This window comes from Aegilops tauschii, chromosome 4 (assembly GCF_002575655.3).
Source record: "Aegilops tauschii subsp. strangulata cultivar AL8/78 chromosome 4, Aet v6.0, whole genome shotgun sequence".
Classification (NCBI taxonomy): Eukaryota; Viridiplantae; Streptophyta; class Magnoliopsida; order Poales; family Poaceae; genus Aegilops; species Aegilops tauschii.
In genome coordinates this window covers 502,450,376-502,470,104 of record NC_053038.3, presented here as the reverse complement: position 1 = coordinate 502,470,104, position 19,729 = coordinate 502,450,376, and positions in this window count along the sequence as shown.

Below are 19,729 nucleotides of genomic sequence, written 5' to 3'. Positions count from 1 at the left end.
GTTCTCTGATCAAACTACAGGGAGGTGTGAATTGTGGTGTAGTTCAGTGGGTTGATCCTGCCTGGCCTGATGTACTTAAGAACTGCCTCATCAAGTTGTGGGAAATGTTCCATGAGCAAAACCTTGGAAGGATTCAAGACAAGCATGCCTATGAGGATGAGGTTGCCAAGTTGAAGAAGGACTATGATCATCTCTGCACTGAGTATCATAAAATGGTTGATGATGTTAGCAAGATGTTTGACTGGCAGGATGGTGTTGGCAAGATTGACTACCAGAAAGCAATGGATGCTGAGAAATTTGAGAAGCAGAAGGAAGAGCTAGAGCTGGAGATGAAGATGGAGAAGCTAAGGCTAGCAAAAGAATAGAGGTGTATCCTTCAGGCTCAGGCAGACATAATTCACAACACTAGGAAGGCAATGAAAGAGATAAAGGTGGACAGGGATCTTCTTGCACAAGAGAAGACAGAGCTTGAGAAAGTAGTTGCTGATCTGCTGAATGCTGGCCATGGGAGCAAGGAAAAGCTTGAGAAAATCAAGGCCATACTGGAGGCTTGAAGATTTGGACAATGGTGGTTAAGTAAGTAAGGTGGCCTACACATATAACAGGCCTTGCAAGATGATGGTAGGAGTATATTTTGTGCAGTCCTATATGAACTGTTTAAGTTATGGTAACTAGAGTGGTGGAGAACCTTTGCTAAGTCTGGCTTATGTTATTGTACTGTTAAGAACCTATCTATCTTAAGTAATGCAGTGAAGAACTGTTTTATTTCTTTAGGTTGTTTCCCTGAAACTAGCAATGTTGTACTAGTTTATTTTTGGGCCTAAAACCATTATGTATACAATGTGGGCCTAGACTGGGCTGTTTTATTACTCCACCTACCTACCACCAACCATTAGTAGTCTATAAAGCCCACCCCTTGGGTGAAACCGCAGTCAATCCCCCCATCCCCACCCTTCTCCACCCCCGGCCGCCAAAGAAACCCTAGAATCCCAGGGAGAGATGGATCCTGGCACTAGTACAAAAAGGGGCTTTTGTCCTGGTTGGTAAGGGCCTTTAGTCTCGGTTTTTGAACCAACCGGGACTAAAGGAAATTTTATGATTTTTTTTTTAAATTTGAATTTTTTTTTATTTTCAAATTTCTGAATTATTTTAACCTCTAATCTCTAATCACCACCCCTCATCACTGCTCAATTTATCCTCTAATCTCTAATCACCCCTCATCATTCCAAATCATCTAACTTCCCAGACGGTCACCCATCCTCTCACTACTCCAGCCTGAGCACGCTTAACTTCCGGGTTCTGTTCTCCCTCGTTTCCAAGTCTGCACTTGTTGTTTTCCTGACAATAGTAAGATGTCAATCCTATTAACCCTCAGGAATTTAGCTTGAGCATGAAGTGACACATTTCACTGTTTGAGTTTGAAACTATTGTTTTAAAAAACAATAATTATTTAGTAAAACTAATATTTCTTGAATAATTAGTTTGACCATTGTTTGACCACAATTTGACCAGATTTGACCAAAATTCAAAAAAAACTGAAATAATTATTTAGTAACACTAATATTCTAGAATAATTAGTTTTGACCATTGTTTGACCACAGTTTGACCAGATTTTTTCAAAAAAAATTGAAACTAAATTTTTTTCTGTTACTAGTGGCGCACCTAGCAAATGGTGCGCCACTAGTAAGTTTGAAATTTTTCGATTTTTTTCCACTCTAGATCTTAAAAGGCTCGTATCTTTTTTTCTGTTAGGTTTTTGAGGATTTTGAAAATGTTTAACGGGGTTCCCCCGATTAAATTCGGATGTAACTTTTCGAGTAGATGATTTTTCATATAAAAAACTTTTTAATCCGAGTTCGTATGCAAAAGTTATGCCCATTTTACAAATTCCAGAGAGATTTTGCAAATAAATTCGAAATTCATATTTGTAAATTTTCCCAACAACTAGACCACATATCACATGGAAAACTTATTTTATTTTATTTTTCTGACATTTCCATCATTTTCTTTTGTTTTTTCTAAAACTGAAAAGGCGGTCCACGGGGGGGGGGGGGGGGGGGGGGGTAGAGTTTGAAAATGGGACCTTTAGTACCGGTTTGTGCCATGAATCGGTACTAATGCCTCAAAGCCCATTAGTACCGGTTGGTGGCACCAACCGGGACTAAAGGTAAGTCGCACCCTTTAGTCCCGGTTCGTGGCCAACCGGGACTAATGCCTTAGCCGCACAAACCGGGACCAATGCTCACATTAGTCCCGGTTCGTGACTGAACCGGGACTAATGTGAGCATTGCCCTGTGACCAAAGCCCTGTTTTCTACTAGTGTGGAGAGGTCATAGATGGAGAAGAAGAGGTGCCCAGGCAAGCCAGGCGCAGAGATGCAAGGAGGAGGGCGAGAAGGCAACTTGCTGAGATGATCCTTGCAGCATGCAACCGCAAGGACATAGAGCAGTTCCTGGAGGCATTCCCCCCTGGCTCCAACCCTAGTGATGATGATATCATCTACTGGGCAAGGAGGAGGGCAAATTTCCATCCCTTTCAGGTCACTAGGCAGAGGTGGACTAGGATTCTGTACCCATGATGCTGCTGTTATGTTTCTGTGTTCCTAGATCAGTTCCTGAAGTTGGTGTAAGAACAATGTTGAATGAGCTATGTATGTGATGAATCAAGTTGTCTATGATGCAATGCAATGTATGAAGCTGGTGAAAGAAAAATGTTGAATGATCTATCTATGTGATGAATCAATCTGTCTATGATGCAATTTATGAGTGAATCTTTTATCTGTATTTGTATGTATGAATGAATTGATCTGGTGATCTTGATGTTTTAAGTTAGATATGTTATGGTTTGGTCAGATGGCCAAATATTGTTGTTTTAGGTTTGATCTCTTAGGGTTTGGTGCCTAGATGGGCAAATCTTGATGTTTTAGCTTTGATATGTTAGGTTTTGGTCCTATATAGCCACTTTGGGGTTGGTCGACAAGTAGCCACCCAAAGTGGCCACATTTGGCACCTTTGGGGGTTGGCCGACAACTAGCCACTTTTGGGGTTGGTCGACAAGTAGCCACCCAAAGTGGCCACATTTGGCACCTTTGGGGGTTGGTCGACAACTAGCCACTTTTGGGGTTGGTCGACAAGTTGCCCCCCAAAGTGACCTAATCATATCAATCAATTATCAACAAAATAAATCACTTGATCTACATAACAATGATCAGCATAAGAAATAATTTCATATGAAACAATTCATAACCTAGGACATATCAAATCAAAATAGAGCTTGACAGCAAATAACTTAATTGTTCCAAACAGTTCAAACACAGACCACATAACTTAATTGTTCCAAGCAGTTCATACACAGACCACATAACTTAATTGTTCCAAGCAGTTCATACACAGACCACATAACTTAATTGTTCCAAGCAATTCATACACAGACCACATAACTTAATTGTTCAAATGAAAACAGAGTTCACTGCAAATAACACAGATAGCAAGCATGCCTAACAAGCAGAGTTCAAGGCATAAAGCATAGTTGAGTGCAACACATTCAATGGTTGCCACTGGCTGTGAAATACAAAGCAAGTTTGCTTGGGGCCTTCCTCTTCCTCTTAGAACCAACATCAGCTTGACCTGATGTTGATGCTGCCCTTGGAGCATTGAAACCTCTTGCACTTGACCTCGTGTTCTTTGCTGGAGATGATGCACTTGACCTGGTGTTGTTGGCTGGTGCTGAAGCAGGTGGTGGGTTCTTTCTCTTTCTTGATCCACCTGTTAAAACTGCAGTAGATGTGGTTGCCCTTGTTGAAGCAGATGTGGTTGCCCTTGTTGAAGTTGTTGCTGGTTTCCTACCCCTAACTGGTCCTAAAGCTGGAGCGGGACCTGAAGCTGGAGCTGGACCTGATGATGTGGCCCTAGCTGGAGGTGGCCTGGTTTGTGCTGAAGTTGCTGGGTAGGATGCCCTGTTTTCCTACAATTAAAAACAAGTTGCAGCTCACAAGATGTATGCATTAAAAACAAGTAGCAGATTTTTCTTGATGAACTGGCTTAGTTACCTGGTGGTTGTTTTTCCTTGTCATAAACTTGGCCTTAAGTCTGTCTCCACACATTGTCCACTTGTGGCCTTGCAAACCACAGTTACTGCATGTTATTGTGCCCATCCTTGATGTATCTTTTGGAGCTGGCACCTCAAATTCACCCTTTCTCCTAGCTGTTTGCTTCTTGCCTTTCTACTCCCTAAAAACTGGTGGTTCTATGTCTGGTGTGTTGGTGTTGGGCCAGAATTCAGAACCAGGGACAGGGTAGATGATGTGCTGGTATGCAGCCTTATACATTGGCTTCTTAAAGAATGGATGCACATAATCTTCTGGGTGAACTTTTATCTTCTGCATTGCAGATATTGCATGGTGGCAAGGTGATCTAGTCATGTCCCACCTCCTGCAAGAGCAGCTCCCTTCATCAAGATTTACACAATATGTGTTCTCTCCACTAGTTACTTGCCAGATGTTGGGACCAGCCATGTTTGCTTCACAGTATTTAGCCCACTTCTTGCTCTCTTCAAGCTTCTCCATGTAATGTGGGGTTATTTCCCACCTACAGCTCTCTGTTTTCTCTCTGATGCCCTGGTACTTAACCATTAGTTTGGTCCTCAACCCTTCAAACATGGTCTTAATTGGTTTTGACCTAACATCTAGAATCATTTTGTTGAAAACCTCACTAAGGTTGTTCACTACCAAGTCAGTCTTGCACACATGATCCATTGCATATCTAGCCCAAGACTCCTTAGTGATGCCATTCAACCACATGTAGGCTGGTTCACATGCTGCTTTCAAACCTGCCATTCCTTCTTTGTGACCATGTTCAGTGAAGGAATAGCTAGCTTTGTCAACCCATTTCTGAACTTCTTCTGCTCTAAAGCCAGCTGACTGGAAGTTGGCATATATGTGTCTTAGGCAATATCTTTGTGGGGATTGAGGAAATACTTCATTAATTGCTTTAAGAAGGCCCTGTTGTTTGATTACATAAGGTAGTAATGAGATAACTATAGCAGCATTGCTATGTGCATAAGAATAATACAGAGTCGGAGAAAATACCTTCTGCATGTCAGACATGATGGTGTAGTACCCAAACTGGTTGCTGGTGCCAATGCAGACTCTAAGTTGGTTTAGAAACCAGGTCCAGCTAGGCCCATCCTCTTTGTCAACCACCTCAAAAGCAATTGGGAACACATTGTTGTTCCCATCTCTCCCAGTTGCTACCAATATCTGATGGCCTGTGGATAACTTGATGAAGCAACCATCAAGTCCTGCATAAACAGAGATAGTTAGGGCCAAATTGAATAACTTGATTACATTTCAAACATGATTACATCACTGATTTGTACCTATGAAAGGCCTACAACCAGCAAGAAATCCATCTTTTGATGCCTGGAGGCAATAGAACATGTACTTGAACCTTGGTGTGGGGGCTGGGTTCAAAGGATCCTCAAAAGTTGTCACTATGCACCTGCTTCCAGGATTTGTGTCAAGCACACATTGTAGGTAGTCCCTCAACCTCAGATACTGCTTTCTATGATCACCTTGCACAACATCAACAGCCATCAGTCTTGCCCTATATGCCAAACTCCTAGGTACATGCACCCCAAACTTCTTCTTAGTATGTTTGAGAACTATCTCTACATCAGCCTTTACATTTGATCTAACTATGTCCTCCACAGCTTCTGCAACCCATTCAACAGTAACCTTTGTACTCTCTCCACAAGCTCCACAACTATGATCCATGTGGCACTTCTTCATTGTGAATGTATCTTCATGGGCTACTTTGGATGCAGTCATGAAAAGTTCACATCCATTCTTCCTCTCTGGGCACCAAACAATAACCCTTGATGGTTCATTCCTATGGTACTGAAAGTTTCTCAAAGTCCTAACATGAAAATTTCTCAATGCCTTCCTAAACTCATACACATTGGTGAAGCAAAGGTCCTTGCACAGCTGCTCATGTGCATCAGGTACCTTTGGGTCATACCATTTCCTCTCTTTCTTCTTCTTCAATCTTCTCTTCCTTCTAGAGGGTAGTCTTGGAGTCTCTCCATCTGAGTCAGAAATGCCCACATCACCAGGGAAGCAATACTCATCAGCTTCAGGTACAAAATCTTGAAACTTTGGGATCTCTGGCTGACTGTGAGCTCTGGAAGTTGGACCTGGATTTGCTGCTGCTCTTCGCACAGGCTTGAGTTTCTCAGGCCTGCATTTTTCCACAACTATTTCCTCTCCACTGTCATCCTCTTTCTCCTCCTGCCAAAACTCTGAAACATCACTATCACCTTCAAACTGTGGTCTGTCTTCTACAACATCTCTTTCTTCTTCATTTCCAATATTTTCTTCACCTCTCTTCCAAGCCTTGTAAGACATCTTTATCCCTCTATAGTCACCCCTATCAATCTCAAAGTCTGAGGATGATTTGTGAATATCACCAGCAGCCTGTCCATCATCATCTCCACCATTAGCTTCTGAAATGTTCAAGTTACAGCTTTGCTGTGTGTTCAAATTAACTTTAAGAGGGTGGACCACTCCATCTTGTGACAGACTTAACACAAAACCAGGACCCCCCACTGGACTGCCTATTGGAATTTGTTCTTCACAAACATTGTGAGCCCAGTTACATTCAACATCTCTATCTTCATTTGCCTTGGAAAAAATGATATTGAGCACTGTGAAATCTGAGTGGTCTACCATTTCCTCAACTGCATCTTGACTGTCCAAAAGAAATAAACCTTCCTGTCCAATCCCTTGTTCTTTTACCCAGTACATGTAGTCATCTGACCCATAGCCTTCAGTCTCAGCAAGTGCTATCAAGTTCAGAAAAGTGATGTCTGAAACAGAAAACCTCCTTTCCATGTTATCTCTGCCCTGAAAATGCAGCCTAACCTCCCAAATGTCATCATCCAGCCTGCATTACATAATATGTTATTTGAAAAGCCCAACTAACTAAGTGTTTTTTGCTACAAAAAATCAGTGCACACTAACTATAAAGTACAGAAAGGAATCTGAATCCAACAAATGCTTCTCTGAATCCACCATGCATTTCTACTAAATCTAACTAATCCTTTAGTGCTAAGTGATACTGTTGCATCCAAAACATGGCACAGAGTGTTTGCTCAACTATTATTCAGTGCATGTTCATGTTCTAAGATGAATCACAGCAGCATCAACCTAGGGTTTGGTCAAAAAACTAACTAAATTATGCTATGTTGTTTGAAATGAACAAGCAGAAATGCAGCAGAAACTGTTGAAGGAGCTCATAAGAGGAAAAAAATTACTCCACCCCTCCAAATGCAGAGGCCCAGTGCTGGGAGTTGGCCGGATCTGCCTGCACAGCGCTAGCAAAAGACCTCGCTGCTCTGTACTCAAGCGAGAAATGGCAATCATCAGGCGACGGCGGTGTAGCCTGTGGCGTAGGAGCCTGCATCAGAGCTGCAGCCTGTGGTGTCCGCTGCGGCGGCGGCGGCGCTGCCGGCTGGGTTGCGAAGCTACCGCTCCCCAGCCAGTTATCAACCTCTGAGAACTCGCCGCCTCCATCCCCCCTTCCACCTCCACCCGTTGAATGGCCGCCATCGCCTGGTTTCGCCGCCGCCAACGCCATCAGGGAGGGAGGCGCGCGCGAGAGAGAGGGAGACAGAGGGGGGGGGAAGATAGAGTGAGGGCAGGCCGGATCCGTTTGACCTGGTCGGGACGGCCCGTGCGCCCTAACGGCCGTCACCCGCGCGCCATGAGCATTGTGGCCGACAAAACCCTGACGGGCAGGCCCCACATGTCATAACCCCAGTTAAAACTTAACCATTCGGCCACTTGGGTTTTTTGGAACAGCCAGCCACTTTTGTGATAGTTTTTTGAAAAATTAAAAAAAAAACGGTAATTTTTCGGAACGATAGCCCGTAATGTGGTAGTTTTTTGCTATTCACTCCACTGAGACGTCACGTTCTCAAAAATACATGTATTTTCTCTCCCTCTTTGGATGGTTGTGCGTCGCTCGATGCACAGGTTCGTGGGTTATCCTTCTTTTCGAAAAAAAATATCTCTCCCAGCTCGATGAGGTTAAGAAAGTGTGGCAATTAACCGGCCTATATTAGTTTGCAGTTATATCTATGCACCAGTCTACGTCTGCTTCGCGGCAAATCTTGCATGATGGGTTCTGTTGGTCCGACTGAAACAGAGGCGGACAAAGTGAAAGGACGGGCGTGGTGCGCCGTGCGCGCATGTCCTTTCGTTTCGCCGGCCGGCCACGGGCTAGCTATAGCACAAGCACAGGCACAGAGGAGAGAGGACATGTCTCGGTCTCGGGCAGTGGTGTTGGCGTGGCACGGTCTCGTCTCCGCTAGCCTTTTGTCTGATCACTGCCGTGGCGACATGTGCCTGCCACCGGAGCAGGACGCTCGACGTGTCGACCTTGCGATGGGGGCCGTACACCATGCATGCGCACTACTCGACCACGCTCCGGCTGGCAGAGGCAGGCGCGGCCACGCCACAGTATGACCTGCTCAACACTTCAACAGTCACCTGCTTCCCTTTCTTTGCTTTACTTATTTTTTCTTCCTTGCCAAGCTCTAGTAGAGTAGTGGTATGCACGTACATGCATGATTTTGTGTGTTGGTTGATTTTCAGGGTACATGCGTGATTTTTCTTGTTCGTCGTTGGAAAGACAAATTAACCAACGAGCTTGCTTCGGTACACCCCCACACAAATCATATAAGGGTAGTATGGTCATTTCATCATATGTATATACCGATCTCCGTTTGTAGCGACGTAGGATTCAAATTCCCAACCTTTGTGAACAACTAGGACAGCTCAGTTGCTATGCCCATTTACTTCTTTCATCTTCTTATTATTTTGCATCCTCTCAGTCTACTTTTCCTTCTTTTTTGATTTTGTTTGGTTTTTTATGTTTGATTTTTTTGTTTTTATTTGTTTTTTCTCTTTTATTTTCTATTTTCTTAAATTCGTGAATATTTTCAGAAATTCGTGAACTTTCTTTAAATCTATGAACTTATCGTTTGAATCAATGAATGTTTTTAAACTTTGCAAACTTTTACCAAATTCATGAACTTTTTTGTTAAATTTGTGAACTTTTCAAATCGATGAATTTTCTCAATTTCATGATTCTTTAAAATTTGTGAAATTTTGTGTCAAATTTGTTAATAATTTTTTTAATCCACTAATTTTTTTCAATTTCATGAACTTTTTTGTCACATTCGTGAACTTTTTCAAATTGGTAAACTTCTTTAAACTTGTGGACTTTTCTTTAATCTATGTCAAGGTGTGCAAAACCAATTCGGAACCAGAAACAGAACTTCGAAAAACCCAAATCGATTTTTTGTTTTTCTTGTTTTTGGTTTAGGTTTCAGTCCCAAAACTGTTCATTAAACTGAATTAAACAAAATTTGATTGAAAAAATGCCCGCAAGGGCCATCAGATAGAGGCATAGAGTTGTGCGCTTCGAACTAATGCAAAGCCGATCCATTATATAACCAGCTAGCCAGCTGTGTGCTGGCTCAACTGGCTAGGTGTGATTATCCTACGGGAACTCACTGCACCTCACCAATACGCAACAACGGCAGTAGATATTTTCATGTATTGGGCTGGCGGCTATTCAGTCCATTGAAGCTTGAGTGGGCTTCAAAATTAATGGGCTAGCTCCTGGGTTGGACCAGTTCTGCTTTTTTTAACGAGGTCTTTTCTTTGTGAGGAATTATGGTCCAAGAGTCACCCCAAGCTTTCCCTCTCGCTAGGGTTCTGGTCCTCCGAGGGTGATTTTTTCACCACCGTCGAGATCATCTTCCCATGCCTCGGTCGCGTTCCGCCGTCCTAGCAATCGATCAGGGGGTCGTTTCCTATGGTGCCCCCTGGTCTTTGGCAGGGCTATGAAGATCGGGAATTCTAGGGTTACTGCAACAAGGCTCGATCGATTTTCTCCATCGGATTAGGGTTTCAAGATGTCTTCGAGCGCGACTTCGGATTTTGTGGCTGCAGGCTCAACGAAGACTGGTGATGTGGAGCAGCTAATGAAGGAACTCGCACTAGTAAAAAAAGGGTCAAATATGAAGCACATTAGTGCCGGTTTGATTTTGAGCCGGCACTAATGTGTCCATTAGTGCCGGTTCCAACGGCTAGGCAGGCGGAGATCATTAGTACCGGTTCGTGAGCAACCTTTAGTACCGGTTCGTGTCACGAACCGGTACTAATGAGGCTGCGTTAGGCTGTGGTCAGGCTGGGGCCCCACGGGCCCCTTTAGTACCGGTTCGTGCCATGAACCAGTACTATAGTTTCTTAGTAAGCTGTTTTATACTCCCACCTCGCGAAGAGAGAGGCACTAGGAGCAGTTTATAAGCCCTGAGTGCAGAGACGATGAATGAGAGGCGCAATGCTCATCTGCATGTTGCTTAGCTTTAAGCCTTGAGGAATAGAATAGACTGCACGGAGCTATGTGCAGTGCAGTTTGCACTATTCCGAAAGACTTAAAGCTAATTAACGAGCATTGTGGCTCTTTTTTTATCTTTAATAACTTATTACAACTTCGGACTTCTTGTGTTACGGCAAAAACTGGACGCACTTCGTGTACAAACTGAACAATCTCTTTCGAAGTATCAGGGTTTCTGACGAGAACTCATCTGTTACATGGGCACTTCATTTTTTTAAACTTATTACAACTCCAGACTTTCTGCGTTCCGTACACACCATTCAAAGCGACGTCATCAATTTTCAAAACTTTCTGACATCATTTGCTATTTTTTAGTCATTTATCGATTTGTTTAGAGAGCTAAATGACCGTGAAATTGAAAATCACTACAAAATGAACTCTGAAAATGTCGAAACTTGGCATGGTATCATCATTTCACCCACATAGCATGTGCAAAAGAGTAGAGAGGGTTACGGCAAAAACTGGACGCACTTCGTGTACTAACTGGATAATCTCTTTCGAAGTATCATGGTTTCTGACGAGAACACATCTGTTACATGGGCACTTCATTCTTTTAAAACTTATTACAACTCCAGACTTTTTTGCGTTCCGTACACACCATTCAAAGCGACGTCATCAATTTGCAAAACTTTCTGACATCATTTGCTATTTTTTAGTCATTTGCCGATTTGTTTAGAGAGCTAAATGACCGTGAAATTGAAAATCACTACAAAATGAACTCTGAAAATGTCTAAACTTGGCATGGTATCATCATTTCACCCACATAGCATGTGCAAAAGAGTAGAGAGGGTTACGGCAAAAACTGGACGCACTTCGTGTACAAACTGGACAATCTCTTTCGAAGTATCAGGGTTTCTGACGAGAACTCATCTGTTACATGGGCACTTCATTTTTTTAAACTTGTTACAACTCCAGACTTTTTTGCGTTCCGTACACACCATTCAAAGCGACGTCATCAATTTTCAAAACTTTCTGACATCATTTGCTATTTTTTAGTCATTTATCGATTTGTTTAGAGAGCTAAATGACCGTGAAATTGAAAATCACTACAAAATGAACTCTGAAAATGTCGAAACTTGGCATGGTATCATCATTTCACCCACATAGCATGTGCAAAAGAGTAGAGAGGGTTACGGCAAAAACTGGACGCACTTCGTGTACTAACTGGATAATCTCTTTCGAAGTATCATGGTTTCTGACGAGAACACATCTGTTACATGGGCACTTCATTCTTTTAAAACTTATTACAACTCCAGACTTTTTTGCGTTCCGTACACACCATTCAAAGCGACGTCATCAATTTGCAAAACTTTCTGACATCATTTGCTATTTTTTAGTCATTTGCCGATTTGTTTAGAGAGCTAAATGACCGTGAAATTGAAAATCACTACAAAATGAACTCTGAAAATGTCTAAACTTGGCATGGTATCATCATTTCACCCACATAGCATGTGCAAAAGAGTAGAGAGGGTTACGGCAAAAACTGGACGCACTTCGTGTACAAACTGGACAATCTCTTTCGAAGTATCAGGGTTTCTGACGAGAACTCATCTGTTACATGGGCACTTCATTTTTTTAAACTTGTTACAACTCCAGACTTTTTTGCGTTCCGTACACACCATTCAAAGCGACGTCATCAATTTTCAACACTTTCTGACATCATTTGCTATTTTTAGTCATTTACCGATTTGTTTAGAGAGCTAAATGACCGTGAAATTGAAAATCACTACAAAATGAACTCTGAAAATGTCGAAACTTGGCGTGGTATCATCATTTCACCCACATAGCATATGCAAAAGAGTAGAGAGGGTTACGGCAAAAACTGGACGCACTTCGTGTACAAACTGGACAATCTCTTTCGAAGTATCAGGGTTTCTGACGAGAACTCATCTGTTACATGGGCACTTCATTTTTTTAAACTTATTACAACTCCAGACTCTTTTCCGTATACACCATTCAATGCGGCGTCATCAATTTTCAAAACTTTCTGACATCATTTGCTATTTTTTAGTCATTTGCCGATTTGTTTAGAGAGCTAAATGACCGTGAAATTGAAAATCACTACAAAATGAACTCTGAAAATGTCGAAACTTGGCATGGTATCATCATTTCACCCACATAGCATGTGCAAAAGAGTAGAGAGGGTTACGGCAAAAACTGGACGCACTTCGTGTACTAACTGGATAATCTCTTTCGAAGTATCATGGTTTCTGACGAGAACACATCTGTTACATGGGCACTTCATTCTTTTAAAACTTATTACAACTCCAGACTTTTTTGCGTTCCGTACACACCATTCAAAGCGACGTCATCAATTTGCAAAACTTTCTGACATCATTTGCTATTTTTTAGTCATTTGCCGATTTGTTTAGAGAGCTAAATGACCGTGAAATTGAAAATCACTACAAAATGAACTCTGAAAATGTCTAAACTTGGCATGGTATCATCATTTCACCCACATAGCATGTGCAAAAGAGTAGAGAGGGTTACGGCAAAAACTGGACGCACTTCGTGTACTAACTGGATAATCTCTTTCGAAGTATCATGGTTTCTGACGAGAACTCATCTGTTACATGGGCACTTCATTCTTTTAAACTTATTACAACTCCAGACTTTTTTGCGTTCCGTACACACCATTCAAAGCGACGTCATCAATTTGCAAAACTTTCTGACATCATTTGCTATTTTTTTAGTCATTTGCCGATTTGTTTAGAGAGCTAAATGACCGTGAAATTGAAAATCACTACAAAATGAACTCTAAAAATGTCGAAACTTGGCATGGTATCATCATTTCACCCACATAGCATGTGCAAAAGAGTAGAGAGGGTTACGGCAAAAACTGGACGCACTTCGTGTACAAACTGGACAATCTCTTTCGAAGTATCAGGGTTTCTGACGAGAACTCATCTGTTACATGGGCACTTCATTTTTTTAAACTTGTTACAACTCCAGACTTTTTTGCGTTCCGTACACACCATTCAAAGCAACGTCATCAATTTTTAAAACTTTCTGACATCATTTGCTATTTTTAGTCATTTACCGATTTGTTTAGAGAGCTAAATGACCGTGAAATTAAAAATCACTACAAAATGAACTCTGAAAATGTCGAAACTTGGCATGGTATCATCATTTCACCCACATAGTATGTGCAAAAAAGTAGAGAGGGTTACGGCAAAAACTAGACGCACTTCGTGTACAAACTGGACAATCTCTTTCGGAGTATCAGGGTTTCGGACGAGAACTCATCTGTTACACTAGCACTTCATTTTTTTAAACTTATTACAACTCCAGGCTTTTTTGCGTTCCATACGCACCATTCAGAGTGACGCCATCAATTTTTCAACACTTTCTGACATCATTTGCTATTTTTCAGTCATTTACTGATTTGTTTAGATAGCTAAATGATTGTGAAATTGAAAATCACTACAAAATGAACTCTGAAAATGTCGAAACTTGGCGTGGTATCATCATTTCACCCACATAGCATGTGCAAAAGAGTAGAGAGGGTTACGGCAAAAAATGGACGCACTTCGTGTACAAACTGGACAATCTCTTTCGAAGTATCAGGGTTTCTGACGAGAACTCATCTGTTACATGGGCACTTCATTTTTTTAAACTTATTACAACTCCAGACTCTTTTCCGTATACACCATTCAATGCGGCGTCATCAATTTTCAAAACTTTCTGACATCATTTGCTATTTTTTAGTCATTTGCCGATTTGTTTAGAGAGCTAAATGACCGTGAAATTGAAAATCACTACAAAATGAACTCTGAAAATGTCGAAACTTGGCATGGTATCATCATTTCACCCACATAGCATGTGCAAAAGAGTAGAGAGGGTTACGGCAAAAACTGGACGCACTTCGTGTACTAACTGGATAATCTCTTTCGAAGTATCATGGTTTCTGACGAGAACACATCTGTTACATGGGCACTTCATTCTTTTAAAACTTATTACAACTCCAGACTTTTTTGCGTTCCGTACACACCATTCAAAGCGACGTCATCAATTTGCAAAACTTTCTGACATCATTTGCTATTTTTTAGTCATTTGCCGATTTGTTTAGAGAGCTAAATGACCGTGAAATTGAAAATCACTACAAAATGAACTCTGAAAATGTCTAAACTTGGCATGGTATCATCATTTCACCCACATAGCATGTGCAAAAGAGTAGAGAGGGTTACGGCAAAAACTGGACGCACTTCGTGTACAAACTGGACAATCTCTTTCGAAGTATCAGGGTTTCTGACGAGAACTCATCTGTTACATGGGCACTTCATTTTTTTAAACTTGTTACAACTCCAGACTTTTTTGCGTTCCGTACACACCATTCAAAGCGACGTCATCAATTTTCAACACTTTCTGACATCATTTGCTATTTTTAGTCATTTACCGATTTGTTTAGAGAGCTAAATGACCGTGAAATTGAAAATTACTACAAAATGAACTCTGAAAATGTCGAAACTTGGCGTGGTATCATCATTTCACCCACATAGCATGTGCAAAAGATAAAACTGGACGCACTTCGTGTACAAACTGGACAATCTCTTTCGAAGTATCAGGGTTTCTGACGAGAACTCATCTGTTACATGGGCACTTCATTTTTTTAAACTTATTACAACTCCAGACTCTTTTCCGTATACACCATTCAATTGCGGCGTCATCAATTTTCAAAACTTTTCTGACATCATTTGCTATTTTTTAGTCATTTGCCGATTTTGTTTAGAGAGCTAAATGATCGTGAAATTGAAAATCACTACAAAATGAACTCTGAAAATGTCGAAACTTGGCATGGTATCATCATTTCACCCACATAGCATGTGCAAAAGAGTAGAGAGGGTTACGGCAAAAACTGGACGCACTTCGTATACTAACTGGATAATCTCTTTCGAAGTATCATGGTTTCTGACGAGAAACTCATCTGTTACATGGGCACTTCATTCTTTTAAACTTATTACAACTCCAGACTTTTTTTGCGTTCCGTACACACCATTCAAAGCGACGTCATCAATTTGCAAAACTTTCTGACATCATTTTGCTATTTTTTAGTCATTTGCCGATTTGTTTAGAGAGCTAAATGACCGTGAAATTGAAAATCACTACAACATGAACTCTAAAAATGTCGAAACTTGGGCATGGTATCATCATTTCACCCACATAGCATGTGCTAAAAGAGTAGAGCGGGTTACGGCAAAAACTGGACGCACTTCATGTACAAACTGGACAATCTCTTTCGAAGTATCAGGGTTTCTGACGAGAACTCATCTGTTACATGGGCACTTCATTTTTTTAAACTTGTTACAACTCCAGACTTTTTGCGTTCCGTACACACCATTCAAAGCGACGTCATCGAATTTTTAAAACTTTCTGACATCATTTGCTAATTTTTAGTCATTTACCGATTTGTTTAGAGAGCTAAATGACCGTGAAATTGAAGAATCACTACAAAATGAACTCTGAAAATGTCGAAACTTGGCATGGTATCATCATTTCACCCACATAGTATGTGCAAAAAAGGTAGAGAGGGTTACGGCCAAAAACTGGACGCACTTCGTGTACAAACTGGACAATCTCTTTCGGAGTATCAGGGTTTCGGACGAGAACTCATCTGTTACACTAGCACTTCCATTTTTTTAAACTTATTACAACTCCAGGCTTTTTTGCGTTCCATACGCACCATTCAGAGTGACGCCATCAATTTTTCAACACTTTCTGACATCATTTGCTATTTTTCAGTCATTTACCGATTTGTTTAGAGAGCTAAATGACCGTGAAATTGAAAATCACTACAAAAATGAACTCTGAAAATGTCGAAACTTGGCATGGTATCATAATTTCACCCACATAGCATGTGCAAAAGAGTAGAGAGGGTTACGGCAAAAACTGGACGCCACTTCGTGTACAAACTGGACCAACTCTCTTTCGAAGTATCAGGGGTTTCTGACGAGAACTCATCTGTTACACGGGCACTTCATTTTTTTAAACTTGTTACAACTCCAGACTTTTTTGCGTTCCGTACACACCATTCAAAGCGACGTCATCAATTTGCAAAACTTTCTGACATCATTTGCTATTTTTTTAGTCATTTGCCGATTTGTTTAGAGAGCTAAATGACCGTGAAATTGAAAATCACTACAAAATGAACTCTAAAAATGTCGAAACTTGGCATGGTATCATCATTTCACCCACATAGCATGTGCAAAAGAGTAGAGAGGGTTACGGCAAAAACTGGACGCACTTCGTGTACAAACTGGACAATCTCTTTCGAAGTATCAGGTTTCTGACGAGAACTCATCTGTTACATGGGCACTTCATTTTTTTAAACTTGTTACAACTCCAGACTTTTTTGCGTTCCGTACACACCATTCAAAGCAACGTCATCAATTTTTAAAACTTTCTGACATCATTTGCTATTTTTAGTCATTTACCGATTTGTTTAGAGAGCTAAATGACCGTGAAATTAAAAATCACTACAAAATGAACTCTGAAAATGTCGAAACTTGGCATGGTATCATCATTTCACCCACATAGTATGTGCAAAAAAGTAGAGAGGGTTACGGCAAAAACTAGACGCACTTCGTGTACAAACTGGACAATCTCTTTCGGAGTATCAGGGTTTCGGACGAGAACTCATCTGTTACACTAGCACTTCATTTTTTTAAACTTATTACAACTCCAGGCTTTTTTGCGTTCCATACGCACCATTCAGAGTGACGCCATCAATTTTTCAACACTTTCTGACATCATTTGCTATTTTTCAGTCATTTACTGATTTGTTTAGATAGCTAAATGATTGTGAAATTGAAAATCACTACAAAATGAACTCTGAAAATGTCGAAACTTGGCGTGGTATCATCATTTCACCCACATAGCATGTGCAAAAGAGTAGAGAGGGTTACGGCAAAAAATGGACGCACTTCGTGTACAAACTGGACAATCTCTTTCGAAGTATCAGGGTTTCTGACGAGAACTCATCTGTTACATGGGCACTTCATTTTTTTAAACTTATTACAACTCCAGACTCTTTTCCGTATACACCATTCAATGCGGCGTCATCAATTTTCAAAACTTTCTGACATCATTTGCTATTTTTTAGTCATTTGCCGATTTGTTTAGAGAGCTAAATGACCGTGAAATTGAAAATCACTACAAAATGAACTCTGAAAATGTCGAAACTTGGCATGGTATCATCATTTCACCCACATAGCATGTGCAAAAGAGTAGAGAGGGTTACGGCAAAAACTGGACGCACTTCGTGTACTAACTGGATAATCTCTTTCGAAGTATCATGGTTTCTGACGAGAACACATCTGTTACATGGGCACTTCATTCTTTTAAAACTTATTACAACTCCAGACTTTTTTGCGTTCCGTACACACCATTCAAAGCGACGTCATCAATTTGCAAAACTTTCTGACATCATTTGCTATTTTTTAGTCATTTGCCGATTTGTTTAGAGAGCTAAATGACCGTGAAATTGAAAATCACTACAAAATGAACTCTGAAAATGTCTAAACTTGGCATGGTATCATCATTTCACCCACATAGCATGTGCAAAAGAGTAGAGAGGGTTACGGCAAAAACTGGACGCACTTCGTGTACTAACTGGATAATCTCTTTCGAAGTATCATGGTTTCTGACGAGAACTCATCTGTTACATGGGCACTTCATTCTTTTAAACTTATTACAACTCCAGACTTTTTTGCGTTCCGTACACACCATTCAAAGCGACGTCATCAATTTGCAAAACTTTCTGACATCATTTGCTATTTTTTTAGTCATTTGCCGATTTGTTTAGAGAGCTAAATGACCGTGAAATTGAAAATCACTACAAAATGAACTCTAAAAATGTCGAAACTTGGCATGGTATCATCATTTCACCCACATAGCATGTGCAAAAGAGTAGAGAGGGTTACGGCAAAAACTGGACGCACTTCGTGTACAAACTGGACAATCTCTTTCGAAGTATCAGGGTTTCTGACGAGAACTCATCTGTTACATGGGCACTTCATTTTTTTAAACTTGTTACAACTCCAGACTTTTTTGCGTTCCGTACACACCATTCAAAGCAACGTCATCAATTTTTAAAACTTTCTGACATCATTTGCTATTTTTAGTCATTTACCGATTTGTTTAGAGAGCTAAATGACCGTGAAATTAAAAATCACTACAAAATGAACTCTGAAAATGTCGAAACTTGGCATGGTATCATCATTTCACCCACATAGTATGTGCAAAAAAGTAGAGAGGGTTACGGCAAAAACTAGACGCACTTCGTGTACAAACTGGACAATCTCTTTCGGAGTATCAGGGTTTCGGACGAGAACTCATCTGTTACACTAGCACTTCATTTTTTTAAACTTATTACAACTCCAGGCTTTTTTGCGTTCCATACGCACCATTCAGAGTGACGCCATCAATTTTTCAACACTTTCTGACATCATTTGCTATTTTTCAGTCATTTACTGATTTGTTTAGATAGCTAAATGATTGTGAAATTGAAAATCACTACAAAATGAACTCTGAAAATGTCGAAACTTGGCGTGGTATCATCATTTCACCCACATAGCATGTGCAAAAGAGTAGAGAGGGTTACGGCAAAAAATGGACGCACTTCGTGTACAAACTGGACAATCTCTTTCGAAGTATCAGGGTTTCTGACGAGAACTCATCTGTTACATGGGCACTTCATTTTTTTAAACTTATTACAACTCCAGACTCTTTTCCGTATACACCATTCAATGCGGCGTCATCAATTTTCAAAACTTTCTGACATCATTTGCTATTTTTTAGTCATTTGCCGATTTGTTTAGAGAGCTAAATGACCGTGAAATTGAAAATCACTACAAAATGAACTCTGAAAATGTCGAAACTTGGCATGGTATCATCATTTCACCCACATAGCATGTGCAAAAGAGTAGAGAGGGTTACGGCAAAAACTGGACGCACTTCGTGTACTAACTGGATAATCTCTTTCGAAGTATCATGGTTTCTGACGAGAACACATCTGTTACATGGGCACTTCATTCTTTTAAAACTTATTACAACTCCAGACTTTTTTGCGTTCCGTACACACCATTCAAAGCGACGTCATCAATTTGCAAAACTTTCTGACATCATTTGCTATTTTTTAGTCATTTGCCGATTTGTTTAGAGAGCTAAATGACCGTGAAATTGAAAATCACTACAAAATGAACTCTGAAAATGTCTAAACTTGGCATGGTATCATCATTTCACCCACATAGCATGTGCAAAAGAGT